At 33.1% G+C, this 13,400-nt stretch overlaps 1 long non-coding RNA gene across 5 annotated transcripts; it reads right to left on the bottom strand.

Annotated features, from left to right (window-relative positions):
- Positions 1-4,331: 4,331 nt before the first annotated feature.
- LOC113361595 lies at positions 4,332-13,197 on the bottom strand. Of its 5 annotated transcripts, none has more exons than XR_003365204.1 (9): positions 12,976-13,197; positions 11,341-11,485; positions 7,118-7,150; positions 6,686-6,761; positions 6,449-6,528; positions 5,190-5,394; positions 4,859-4,981; positions 4,631-4,736; positions 4,332-4,389 (listed from the first exon to the last, which is right to left on the bottom strand). It is a non-coding gene; the product is annotated as an uncharacterized LOC113361595 (long non-coding RNA). The 5 variants fall into 5 exon arrangements; XR_003365203.1 differs by having other exon boundaries at positions 5,140-5,394; XR_003365202.1 differs by having other exon boundaries at positions 4,859-5,394.
- Positions 13,198-13,400: the final 203 nt, after the last annotated feature.

The raw sequence follows: 13,400 nt of genomic DNA on the forward strand, positions 1-13,400 counted from the left end.
GTCTTTAAGTCGTTAACTTGGTTTGGAAGAATAAACCAAAGGTTAAAGGAGAATCGACTCTAGCTTAGCACAACTAGTATCACGCAGAAGGTGTGGGGATTAGGTTTCCCAGTTGCCAGAGTTCTCCCTTATGTAGTCTTTCAAATCAAGGTTTGCATTCAATGTTAGGTTGGTAACAAAGCATTCAATATTCACCGTTAGATGAAAACCTGACTAGATTCAAGCTAATATCTTTCAACCGTTAGATCGAAAACTAGCTTGTTACACACAAATGAAATACACGTTTCTAGGCTTATGTAACCGTACCCAAACTTGTACATTTGTTGGTTCAACAATAGTCAACCAAATGGTTAGCCATTTCATATCAACCATATTCTTCTTCAGCATAACTAGTTCAAGTGACTCAAATGAACTAGTTAGAGTGTTGTTCAATTGCAAGGAAATCTTATGTAACTACATAAGAAACAATTGAAGCAACAACGATTTGATTCAGTCGAATCGGTTCATGAACTATATAGCCACGGTTTGCATTTGCATTCGTTAGTTTATATAAGAATAAGGTCACAAACATCGTTTTTAGATATAACCTACTCAAGTTCGCGGACTTAAGTTCCCGGACGGAGTTCACAAACTCCAGCAAAATTTCTCGGGACGAGAGGTTCCGCCAGTTCGCGGACTGAGTTCGCGGACTTGGCTCACGCCACCATGCCGGTTCTCTTGATCAACAAAGTTCGCAAACTTCGGTTCAAGGAATAAGGACTTATACATATATGTGTTTCCACAAAAATGCTTATATCCTCCAACGGTTATATAATCTAAACTCTCATTTCAATCATTGAAACATTCTTAGAGGACGTTGATATTCTATAGTTGTTATTCACAAACTATTTTTCGTCAAAGTAAGCAATTTTCGAAGTGATTGAAACTTGTCATGACTTTTGTCACTAGGTAAAGATGAACTTGGCTAAAGCGAAAGCTTACCAACACATATTTCGAGAAATAGATAGGCGAGATAAACTCGGCTCGAAATAGCAAATGTGTATAATCTAAGTCTATATAGCAAAACGACTTTTGTCTCAAGATAGGAGATAAATAGACTTTTGAGTGATAGATAAATTCAAGTCTCCACATACCTTTTAGTCGATAAAGATCCACCGGTTCCTTGAGTAGTCCTTCGTCTTGTATGATGATTGTCATGGAGTTCTTGAGCTCAACTACACTTTCTATCCTAGTCCGAGACCTTAGCTGTAGTAGACCAGAAATCAAAACTTATAGTTTTGATCACTAACATTGACAAATATGCTTGAGATAGCAACGCATGCGAGTTTGACCGAGCAGTGCTCTAACATGAACAATCAACTAGAGAATGTTGCTATCAAGTCACAATAACAATGGTACAGATTCCTTATTATAAACTAAGAAAAATCTCATGCAAGTTGTTTTCATAACCAATTCTACAAACTCAGTAAAATTAAATCTTATGAAAACGGGAATGAACAGGTAAGAAAAGGAAACGCACCTTGACTATGGAGAATCAAAAACCAAACGATCAAGTGGATGTATTGAGGCGAGTAATTTCTTTACTTAAGACATTTAATGTCATGTATATAATGTTGTTACAGATAATGGCGTATGTCTCCAACATTTAAAAATACCTCGATATTTTTCGCAACACTTCGACGGACGCGAAATTTTATAGCATAAACTCTCTTAATAGACTCTCGAAATATATTTCATGAAAAAAATTACAAACTAAAGGGTTTTCACTTATTTTTTATGTATAAGAAGATGGGTTATTTATTAAGAGAAAAGCACCATTTGGGAAAAGGCAACGATTCTGAAAAGACATAACTGTGGCCATCACATTATGCCTCATTGAAGGATCGTGTCCTTCACAAACTGATCCTAACCATTTATCTGTGACTGGTCATCTACCGTTAGATCATGCTTTTCCTAGGAAGACTTAATCCTTGTTAACTTAACCCAATTTCCATTCACATATGAATTATTTCCTACACTAACCAAGCCAAATGTGAATTTTTATTACTTTGTCAAGAGTAAAACATATTAATGAAAAAAAAGGAAAACTTATTTAGAAACCTCTCACTTCTCCTTTCTTTGTAAAAATATTCTTAAGGGATACATTTTAACCTAATAATGAAATTTAACTAGCGTTGTTTTGGATAATAAATAAAATTAGTATGTTCTTGACGTGTGAAAACATCATTCGATCTCTTTTTGAAATATAAGTAACTTAATATATCATTTTTTTTTAATAGAATTGATGACTTAATGTATTATTGGATGTGCCAAAAACTAGACCCTAATAAAAACCTAAAAGGTACCTCTAAAATTGTTCGTAAAGGATTCTCAAAATAAGGATATCTTAGGAAGTTCTACTAGAAAAATAGATAGAGTGCAGACTCCCGCCACAAAGGATAGGGCGCAGCATCCATAAAATTACTAGTCCTATGTTTAAACCGGTCGAATCGGCCTTTAACGTGGCCTTTAGATAGGGGAAACACAGTATGACTGACAGTTGCATGATCATACCAGTCATTGAAAAACAAAACAAAAAGGCCCTACCATTCGCATATTTGCATGTTGCTAGCTAACCTTACCCACCTCAAGACATTATTTTCTTCTTGTTAATTTCTAGGTGGAAGAATCTAATGGAAATAAACAGAATTAAACATAACTTTTTTAATTAAGTGCTAATATCCACTTAGATAGAATCCCATTTGCCAAAAATGGTCCCAGGTAACGAGCATATCTGACTTTGAGCCCTCTCAGGGGCCGTTCTATAAATAAGTTTGTATATTTATATTTTTGATCGAAATATTGAATAAACTTGTGAATTTAGGACATCTCATTTTCTCTTCAAGGTAACTACAAGTTATGAGTTCTCGTAAATATATCCCATGAGTCTAAGGAGAGAGGGTCGGACCTAAATCGGGTCCGTCGGCTGCGCCTGGGTGAATGATTCTTGATTCCACATCTAAATCAATCTAGCTCGGAAGAGATCCCACATGGTAATTAAGGAGAGATCGATTTGGTCCCAGTTACAGCTGCACAAAATTGATGTTAGTTAAAGCGATTGGTAAACGAGTTGGAACTTGGAAGCATTAAAACAAGTACACTTTGACTGGACATTTCTTAAATTTGTAGGGCGTCGTGCGACTCAACTCTACTGACGCTAACTAAGTACTCTTAGAAGGCCCACAGCAATAATCCACAGTTTAGAATCGCACGTCAGTCCAGTCGGGTCAGAGTTGGGCACTACCGCCAACTGCCTGAGTTTATCGAAGGTGGTCTCAATTAGGATCCGTTTTGTGATCGGGCTGGTTTCGAAACCACGGGATTTTTTGACGGGTCGTCCGAGCAAACCTAATGGCCGTGTTTGGGAGGTTTGACTACATAAAACTTAGTTAGGGGACTTTTTTCTCCAATTTGAATAGGATTATCACAAGATGTGTTGGTAAAGATGATGTTTGTCTTTTCGTTATATCCATCACGGGTTTATCATATCATGTTTGTCTCTCCAAATTCTAAACCCCGTATTTTCATAAAATAATTCTATATTGTGGAAAAAATTGTTGGAGAAAAAAAAAACATAACAATAAAATTAAAAAATTAAAAAATATTTTACTAATTAAAATAACTACTTCTATAATCGTCTAACCTAGTTAAGGATATTGGTATCCTAACTATTTTGGAGAATACTATAACCTTGCTTTTCTAGCTTCCTAAAATCAAGGAAGATTTAGTTGTTCATATCCAATACTAGAATAAGAATGAGACAAACATATTTTAACTGTATTTTCATGATAACCCAACCTAGGATAGACATTTTCAAGGGGCCAAACAGGACCAATAGGTTTTGAAAAGGGGAAATTAGGCTCAGGCCCCACTCATGGATAACCCATAATATGAGGCCCTTAATTAAAAGAAGTTTAAATCTAGGTCCCGAATTATTAAAAGATTTTGATACCCTTATGCATATTGTCAAGTCCATAATTAAATAAAATTTAAATCTAGGCCCAAAATTATTAAATCTAGGCCCGAAATTATTAAAATACAGTGCGAATGTGTAAACAGAAGTTACACATGCATATGGCATGTGTAAACAGAAGTTACACATCCTTATGACATGTGTAATGCAAAGTTACACTTGTATATACAATTATTACTTTAATATTCATTTACAATAATGTTTTAGCATGTGTAACTAGAAGTTACACACGCATCTGTTTAGTGTAACTGAGAGTTACATATGTGTCTATCTAGTGTAACTGACATGCATCTAACTTGTGTATTCAGCGTCAACTCCAGTTCCAGCGAGACCGTTACCACGTTTAAGCAATTAGCTTTTATGAAGTTATCTGAAACCTGAAATATAACAACAAGCAATCAGTATTTACACGATTAAAATGAACAATACATACAACAATGTATATTCAGTTTCACAAGCATCTGACTAGTGTAGCTAGCAGTTACACATGCATCAAATTGTGTAACTGAGAGTTACACATGCATACAACATGCGTAACTAGGAGATACACATGAATCTGGCTTGTGTAATCTGAGCATAATTAACTGAAACCATTCTGATTCTTCAACCAGTGCATACCTGAGCTATATCACAGCAATACCAACGCCAAATTTGCATTTGTACCACTTCGCACTCCTGCAACTCTCTGTGAACTTTCATACTCTAAAATCAACACCTCCATAACCTGTAATTAGCAACAACATCCTGTTCTTAACCATTCTTATCTCCTATGTGATACAAATCCTCATATTCAACCAAAAATCTGAAATTTTTTGCACAAACAAACAGTTTTTGAGCAGCACAAACCTCATCTGAATGTTGTTTCCCAGCAACCGAAAATTATTATACTAGTACTATCTTGAATCTTCAAATTCGTATTCTCCGTGAGAGTGAAAGACTCCAAAAATCTTCAATCGCGATCAAATTTACCTTCAAATACATCCCAAATAAAACCAAATGCATTAATACAGTGAAGAAAATAGATTCGAAGAAGTATGTGTAAGTAAAGGTTACACATCTAATTAGCATGTGTAACTAAAAATTACACATCTATTTAGCTTGTGTAACTAAAAATTACGCATCCATACCAAAACACATCTATCCATTACCACTGTCTTAACGGCAGCTGCACCAATACCTGTAATGTTAACTCCTAACATACATCTATCTGAGCATCATTAACTCAAACCATTCTGATTCTTCAACCAGTGCATACTTGAGCTATATCACAGCAATAACAACACCAGTTCATTCCAAACCAACGCCAAATCTGCATCTGTACCACTTCACACTCCAACAACTCTCTGTGAACTCTCATACTCTGAAATCAACACCTCCATTACCTGTAATTAGCAACAACAACTTGTTCATAACCATTACTATCTCCTATGCGATACAAATCCTCATATTCAACCAAAAAAATGAAAAAATTTAGTTTTGGTATGGATGTATAACTAATATATACACATCAATTTAGCTTGTGTAACTAGAAGTTGCACATCTAATTTGCATGTGTAACTAATATATACACATCAATTTAGCTTGTTTAACTAGAAGTTACACATCTAATTAGCATGTGTAACTATTAGTTACACATCCATAGTCTGCGAATGCTAGTTAAACGTGCAAACTTTCATGCATATAGCTTGTGTAATGTGCATTTAAACAGATGTAAAAGGGAAAATGAGTTAAGTGAAACCATTCGAGACCTATATCCAACTTACAGTGTCTAACACAGCTCCAACATCCATACCAAACCTCTCAGCTTCATAGCAAAACACCACCACTAACTCCAAATACAAATTATCCATACTAAACCTCTTAGCTTCATACCAAAACACCACCATTAACTAGCGGTTACACGAAGATAATACCTTAGGTGTTTTGGAAGTAATGTCTCAACAATAGGGGTAGGAAAGTGCATGCAATTGATTTTGTTTGTTTATCCACAACAGTCATAGTATAAAAGATCACAGAAAGGCAGTTGATAAGTTAACTTAGCATGTGTAATTAGGAGTTATACATGCACCTGACTAGTGCAATTGAGAATTACACATCCATATATGACATGTGTATCCAACAGTCAATGAAAACACATATGTAACTATAAGTTACACATTCAATTAACATGTGTAACTCCTAATTACACATGTGTATACGCAAGTTACACATGCAATTTGGATGTGTAGACGCAAGTTACACATGTTGTGCATCAAAATTCTAAGACTCACACACTTGCACAGTAATTTCTAAGTATCAAGATATCCATATACATTAATGAAACAACACATAACATGTCATATTGCTATAATTTGTACACAAAGTACATCTATTCATAAAAATGTTGAAAATAAAGCAAATTATCTAAAATTAGAAAGAAGGAATCATCTTACTTACCACTGACTTTAGATCCTCCTCCAAAACTTCTCAAATACCACCACCTCTACCACTACAACCTTCTCATCTTCCACCAGAACCTGCATATCCACCACCAATACTATTGATGAACATTAATACCCTCTACAGTTACTGATGACGACAAGTAATCACCATCAACAACAAAAACAACAATATTCTAAACGCATACATAGATTTAAAACTTGTTGATTCAATTAAAAACGAGAGAAATCTTACTGATTTTCAGATCTTTTCCCATACGGCGATTTCATTTCTGCTGCTGTTGAAGATCTTCTTGATTCAATTATTGAATCTGCACAAAAAGTAAGTAATTAGGGTTAAAACGACATTGAAGAAATTCGATTGATTCAAAAAAAATCAGGTTCTTCTTCTTCTCAGTTCTGAACAGAATCAATTAAAATAAAAATCAAAAACCTAATCAAACATTGAACTAACAACAGTAAGAATGATTAACCTAATCAAAAACCTAATCCGAAATGATTTTTGCTGCTTCGAATCAACTGAAACTTAGATTCGATTCAAAATCTTCAAAAAACCCAATTGAACAAAAGAAAATCTAACCTGATGCAGCTTGAAACCAACAAAAACCTAGATTCAAATGAAATCTATTCAAAGATTGATTCGTATTGGTGATTAACTGATGATTACCTGCAAAATCGTCTCGTCTTCTTCTTCACAGATCTAAAATCGCAGGAGCGGAGAGAGAAAAAGAATGCAGAAGAGAGAGAAAGGGAAATGAGAAATGAAAATATCTTCTGGAATTCCTCATGTATAAATACTAAAGGGTAGTTTTGTCATTATTAAAATTCGTAATAATTAATTATGGGCTAAATCTGAAAAAATATTGATATTCTGGGTCTAGTAGTATCATTTTATAAAAATATGGAGTTGACAGTGAATTATCCATTTGGTGGGACTTCTATATATTTGAACCCATATAGTTGGGGATTCTATTATTTTTCACTTTTGAAAACATTGCAAGTTCCCTGTTGCAAATGATAAAATTATACGGTGTGTAGGGGCCGCAGCAGTAGGGCGTGTACACTAATATCATGTCAGGTCAGGTGAAGACTAATCTTCTAAAAATCTATGATTAGATCTAGACTATCTAATGAGTTTTTATCAAATATTTGGTCTGCGAATAAGATTTTGAGAGCATGTGTGTGTCGGATAGCAACAATTACACGCACTAGGTCACTGACACGTGGGTTAGGATTCATGCACACAATCCACTATCTGTGACGATCTTTTTCTCAGAACATTGAATCATATGATATGACCTTCCATTCATTCTCCTTTTGGAAAGTGTAGCTCGTGAAGCGGTGAAGGTCACGAATCTTTTGCCTTTGTACAGTCTCTCTTTTCTTATTAAAATCGAAAATGACCTTAAAGAAACCAAAACCATAAACAAAAAGATAAGATTGAAAAACAGAAATGAGTTTTCTTTTTGTTTTTCTAAAACCTTTTTCTACTTCTGTTTTTGGGAAAGATAAGACCTTATCTTGTTTCAGTGTTCTCAAAAAAGTTTAGGTTAAAGAGATCAAAATGAATAATTTCTCACTGAAAAGACATGTAAAATTTGATATTGTATGAATTGACGAGAATGTAAAAATAAATAGGAGTAAACAATTTCATCTTACCCATTTTTAAATATTTTTTCTTATTTTTAATTTACATCAGGATGCATCCAATTTCATTCTCGCTATTTTTTTAAGTTTAAGCCAGAATGAATCCAGTTTCATCATTGCTATTTTTTGAACCATATTTTAAAAATATTTAGACAAACGACCCATTTTCCGAAATTTTTTGACGACATACTGTAGTTAACTCGAGCATTTTCATAAGAATATTTGTCCTGTCGGTGTTTATAAAACACCACTACCAAACTCCCCATCTGTTTAGTGACATGATATATGTCCTTTTCCTATATCATTTTTCTTTAATAGAATTTTTATTTTGTGTACTTTCTTTTCTCTATCGAACTTATTTATTGTAAGCAAATAATCAACCAGCCATTTGACATTCTCCTAAACACAGCTAAGTTTATATATTAATCGTGCTTTTTTTTATAAAATGAAATTAAACATATTTAATTCTGGCTAAATTGGGGTCTACGCCCATTAATTTGGGCCTACGACTAGATGACAAAAAAGGTCATTGAAAAGTTAAAAAAAAACACCCTTATCCAATTATTTTAAAAAATGGTTAATTTACCCCTTGATTTATTAGCGTTAATCGGGTGATTAATTGATGTTTAATCAAACTAAACTAAAAATTAATTAATCTTGATTCTTCATCAAAACGTGATTTTTTTTTTTTTTAAAAATCAAACCGGAATCGGTTTTTACAAATGTACAAAAAAAAAACGATTATGGGAAAGAGAAAAAACCAAACATAATTTATATCATACTCGATCTGAAAATGAGTATGATTTCATACTCGATCTGAAAATGAGTATGATTTCATACTCGATTTCAGTTCGCGTATAAATTCATATACTCATTTTGAGATCGAGTATGAAATCATACTCGTTTTGAAATTGTGTAAAATCATAATCATACTCATTTTCAATTTGGGTATAACCAAAATCGGTTTACACGATACACACATAAAAACCGATTATTGACATTGTACAACATGAATCGGTTTATAAAAGTGCTCATGTAATCCGTTTCTTTCAAAAAAAAGATACCAAAAGATTGTGAATTTTTTCTTACAACAATCGGTTTACTCGACACACATATGAAATCCGATTCTAGCATTATATATCAATAATCGGTTTTTATAAGTGCTAATGTAATCCGATTATGGGCTAAGCAGTTATGAATTCAAATGGTAGACAATCGGGCTATATGGACATTAACGTTGACCGACTCTGGTTCAAATTTCTCGAACCACAAAACATATCCAGGACAATCGGTCTTTGTGGGCATGAACATAAACCGTTTCTACTTGCAATCGGATTACATATACATTAACGTTAACCGATTCTGATAAACCCGAAAAAGTTTGATTTCATAATTTTCAATTTTTGAGCTATTGCATGTTACTAAAACCTAGTTTAGATTGAGAAGAAGAATCAATTGAAGTGGAGATGAAAATAAATTTGATTTTGATTTTGATTTTAGTTTTTAATTTTATGATTTTGGGTTTATGATTTTGATTTTGAATTTGGTTTTTAATTTTATGATTTGAGTTTTATGATTTTAATTTTAATTTTTAATTTTATGATTAGGATTTAATAGGGACAGATTTGTAATATTAGTATTTGATAAAAGGTAAGTTGGTAGCTTCATTTTTTAATAAAATTTTTTGTTATGTAGTGTAGGCCCAAATTAATGGGCACATGCCCCAATTTAGCCAGGTATTTAATGAATTTGTTTGTCGTAATTTACATTTTATTTTGAAAAGCTAACCTAAATTTTAAAATACGAAATTTCTTTTGCTTATGTAACAATTTAGTCAGTCTAATACAAACAATTATCCTAAACCAAAGATTAAATCGATCACCTGGGCACGTCGGTGCTTAATATTATAATTAGATACTAGTACAAGTTAATGTTTAAAGATGAAAAGAAATGAAATGTGTCGGACGTAAAACTTCTTCAAAGTCCTTACTCCTGCGACTGCGAGGTCTTACATGGATTCGACACTGCTGGGTGTTGGCCCCAACACAAATAAATATTGTTTCATTAAATAAGCCCAATCAGTGTTGGCCCAGACGCAATTTTCATTTGCTAAGAGGTTTGTGCAAATGCAATAACCTTCTTTGTATTCCATCCAAGGGAGATGACTATAGGAAGATTCAGTCGTTAGTCTAAGTTGGATTTTGTTCTGTCATTGAGTTAATGTTTTTACAAATTTTTCTTCCTAAAGGAAATTTTGCTCTAATTTCAAACTTTTACATTCATTAAATCAGAAAAAATTGACCATTTTATATTTTGAATTTTATTTTCATTGCCAATCGTTCCTCGAATCATAAATTATTATACACTAGATTTATGCATGTGCTAGGCAACGGGACTAGTTAACTTTTTTAACAATGACAATTTCCATCTACCAAAAAATAATGATGAAAAATTAATAATTTTTGGTAGGGTGTAAAAATGTTACCAAGTGTACCCGAGGGTTTTGAGAACCCATCGCAGGCCGACTTGGCCTAGCCTTGATCAATTTATTGGATAGGCTTGGGCTTTGGCTTTTAAGTTAAAAGCATAAAAATTAGGGTGATGTTGTCCCGCGCAATAGTATTTATCAGTACTATAGGTTCACCAATTACTAGGTTATGTGTTGTTAAAATGATTGCTAAGTATTATTACCCTCTTAACATGGTTGATCATTTCTATTTTAGAGTGTTTTTAAAGTCTCTGAACCCTTCTGCTAAGATATTGTCTAGAAATATAACTAGAGATGATTTGATGACGTTTTATGCTGAAAAGAAAGAAGAATTGCAAGTAGAATTGGATAATTTGAACTCTAAATGTAGTCTTACGACAGATATGTGGACTACTAAACATACTAAATATGGTTATTGTTGTGTAACATGCCACTATATGTGGACTACTAAACACACACGCGCGATGCGTCTGCCCAATCGTTCTAAAGCTTATAAAACATTATGTATTGAAGAAGCAATTTGATTTCACATTTATCTAAATACATATACATATTTACTTGTTTATCTAACCATAACTGGTTCCTGCATCTTGCCATTTATACTTTCAAGTTGATGCTTGATGGCAAATACGATGTTGATTACCGTGTTTTTCAAGGAAAACAACTTCCCTTTCATAAGTTGTCATTAAGATCTCTCTAGATTGCGGCCCTATTATAGCTAAATTAAATTTTTGATGTGGGTCCAATCAACTCACCTTAATCACATCTCGCGACTACAACTGCTAAAGCATCACCTTAGTAATATCTTGCGACTGCAGCTGCTAAAGCATCAGACTCTGTTCTATAAGCAAAACTAAAAGGCCACCACCATCAGCTAATTTTCGTGCATCCTCAATGCACCTGTATAAAAAAAGAATCAAGTACTTAAAGGGTGATACTTATAAACAGATTTTTATATATCTCACACCACCATAAAAAGCTATGACATAACTCAAAAAGAACGATGCAGAGTCCGATATTAGTCTAAGAAATATCAAGAAAGACTATAAACCTTAGTGACAACTTTTGTAGAGAAACCAACATGATTATGTTTTAAAATTTAAGAGGACTAAGAACTATAACAGGATGATGTAGTATAGGCTGCTACATAGCCCACACATCACCACATAGAATGGCGGAATAAATAGTTGATCATACGCCAAATAAAACAAAACAAAACATTATTAAATCAGATTCAGTTACAATGTAGGTTGTGCACACTTGATATTAGCTCATTTCCTCAATTATAAACAAAAATTAATTGAACTGAAAAAGGAGAAAACATGATTCAGATAAAAACTTCCTCAAAATTTAGGCAACAGTTTACTGCTAAGGTTGCTGTAAGCTATAATATTAGCTATTAGGGATCACTTTCTCCTTAACTGCCACTTCTCATAGTTAGAGTATCTTTATAAGTGTAAGTTTATAGCTCACACATATATATCACTCTATGGAAACAACTCATAATTTGTCTTGGGTAAAGTTTTGTTTTTAACTACCAAAGGAACAGTTGAAATGGAAGCTAGCACAATGGATGATAAAAAAGAATGAAGGGAGGCTAAAGTTTTATTGCTTATCTTTTTGAATAAGGATGTGAGTATTCAATAACAGTAATCAGCAACAAAGAGAAATGAGAAATAGAACAACAGAAAAATCCTCAAGAATAAGCTTACTTATTTCAACGGTCAAATTAGCAGTCTGATTGCTTTTTGTTGTAGAAATTGGATTATGGGTATGGCATAAAGTTTGATTATGTGGACTTAACGATTTATGTCATTATATTGAACATCTATATTTTTAAATCAGATGCACTAAAATCGATTTTTCTTAAGCAACTGCACAAAAAAACCATTTGAAATTATAATAGTTGGATGAAAAACCGAACATTTAACTAAACCAACACCAAATCAGAAAGAGAGAAGAGAGAACTACTGACTTGAAATTGAGCTTTAAACATGTTTCATCTCTTAGGAAAATAAACAAACAACTGACGTTCTTCTTCCGTTTGGCATTTCCAAAATTCCATACATCAAATTGGCAAATTGACAGTCTAATTAAAGGTCTTATTCCATGAAAACCCATTGAATAATTCATTTCATGAAATACAATTAAAACAACTAAAGTCGACTAAGTGTACCTCTGCTTCTCTTCTCTTAAATTTTTTCATGTTGTTTTATGCGAGTATCATGCTGGGGTAAATGCGAAATCAATTATGAGTAGTTGTTGCAGCTTATTGAATCCAATTTTCCCAAATGAGAAATCAATAGAAACGCTAAATCTAGTTCATGTAATTTCATAAACCCTGAAATTTTAAAAGATTGAATAATTTCAGAAGAAAGAAACAAACATACCAGTAAGTTCAATCCAATTTTATAAATTCATCGGTCGTTGATTCTTTCGGTTCATGTTGTTGAAATTAAAGAAAGTGGATTGGGAAGAAAAAGGGAAATGGTTTTTGTGGAACTTGATTTCTGCTGAAGCGTTCTTTATCGTGTTTGATTTGATGATTTGATTCGAAGTTCATTTCTGAAATTGATTTGATGATTTGATTCGAAGTTCAGTTTTGAAAATAAAAGAAAGAAGAAACATAAAATATGTATTTACCCCTTTGTGTTCTGAAATTAATGATAATATGATGTAGACGGCAAAAAACACGGAGGGATATTTTAGTCATTTCCTGTCGGACGGTCGAAAAATACCTCTTTTCTTTATATTAGTATTAGTAAGATGATGAATGAAAGTTGCATAAGAGAACATTAGCTATTTTATAGTGCCA

Source organism: Papaver somniferum, chromosome 3 (genome assembly GCF_003573695.1).
Source record: "Papaver somniferum cultivar HN1 chromosome 3, ASM357369v1, whole genome shotgun sequence".
Taxonomy (NCBI): Eukaryota; Viridiplantae; Streptophyta; class Magnoliopsida; order Ranunculales; family Papaveraceae; genus Papaver; species Papaver somniferum.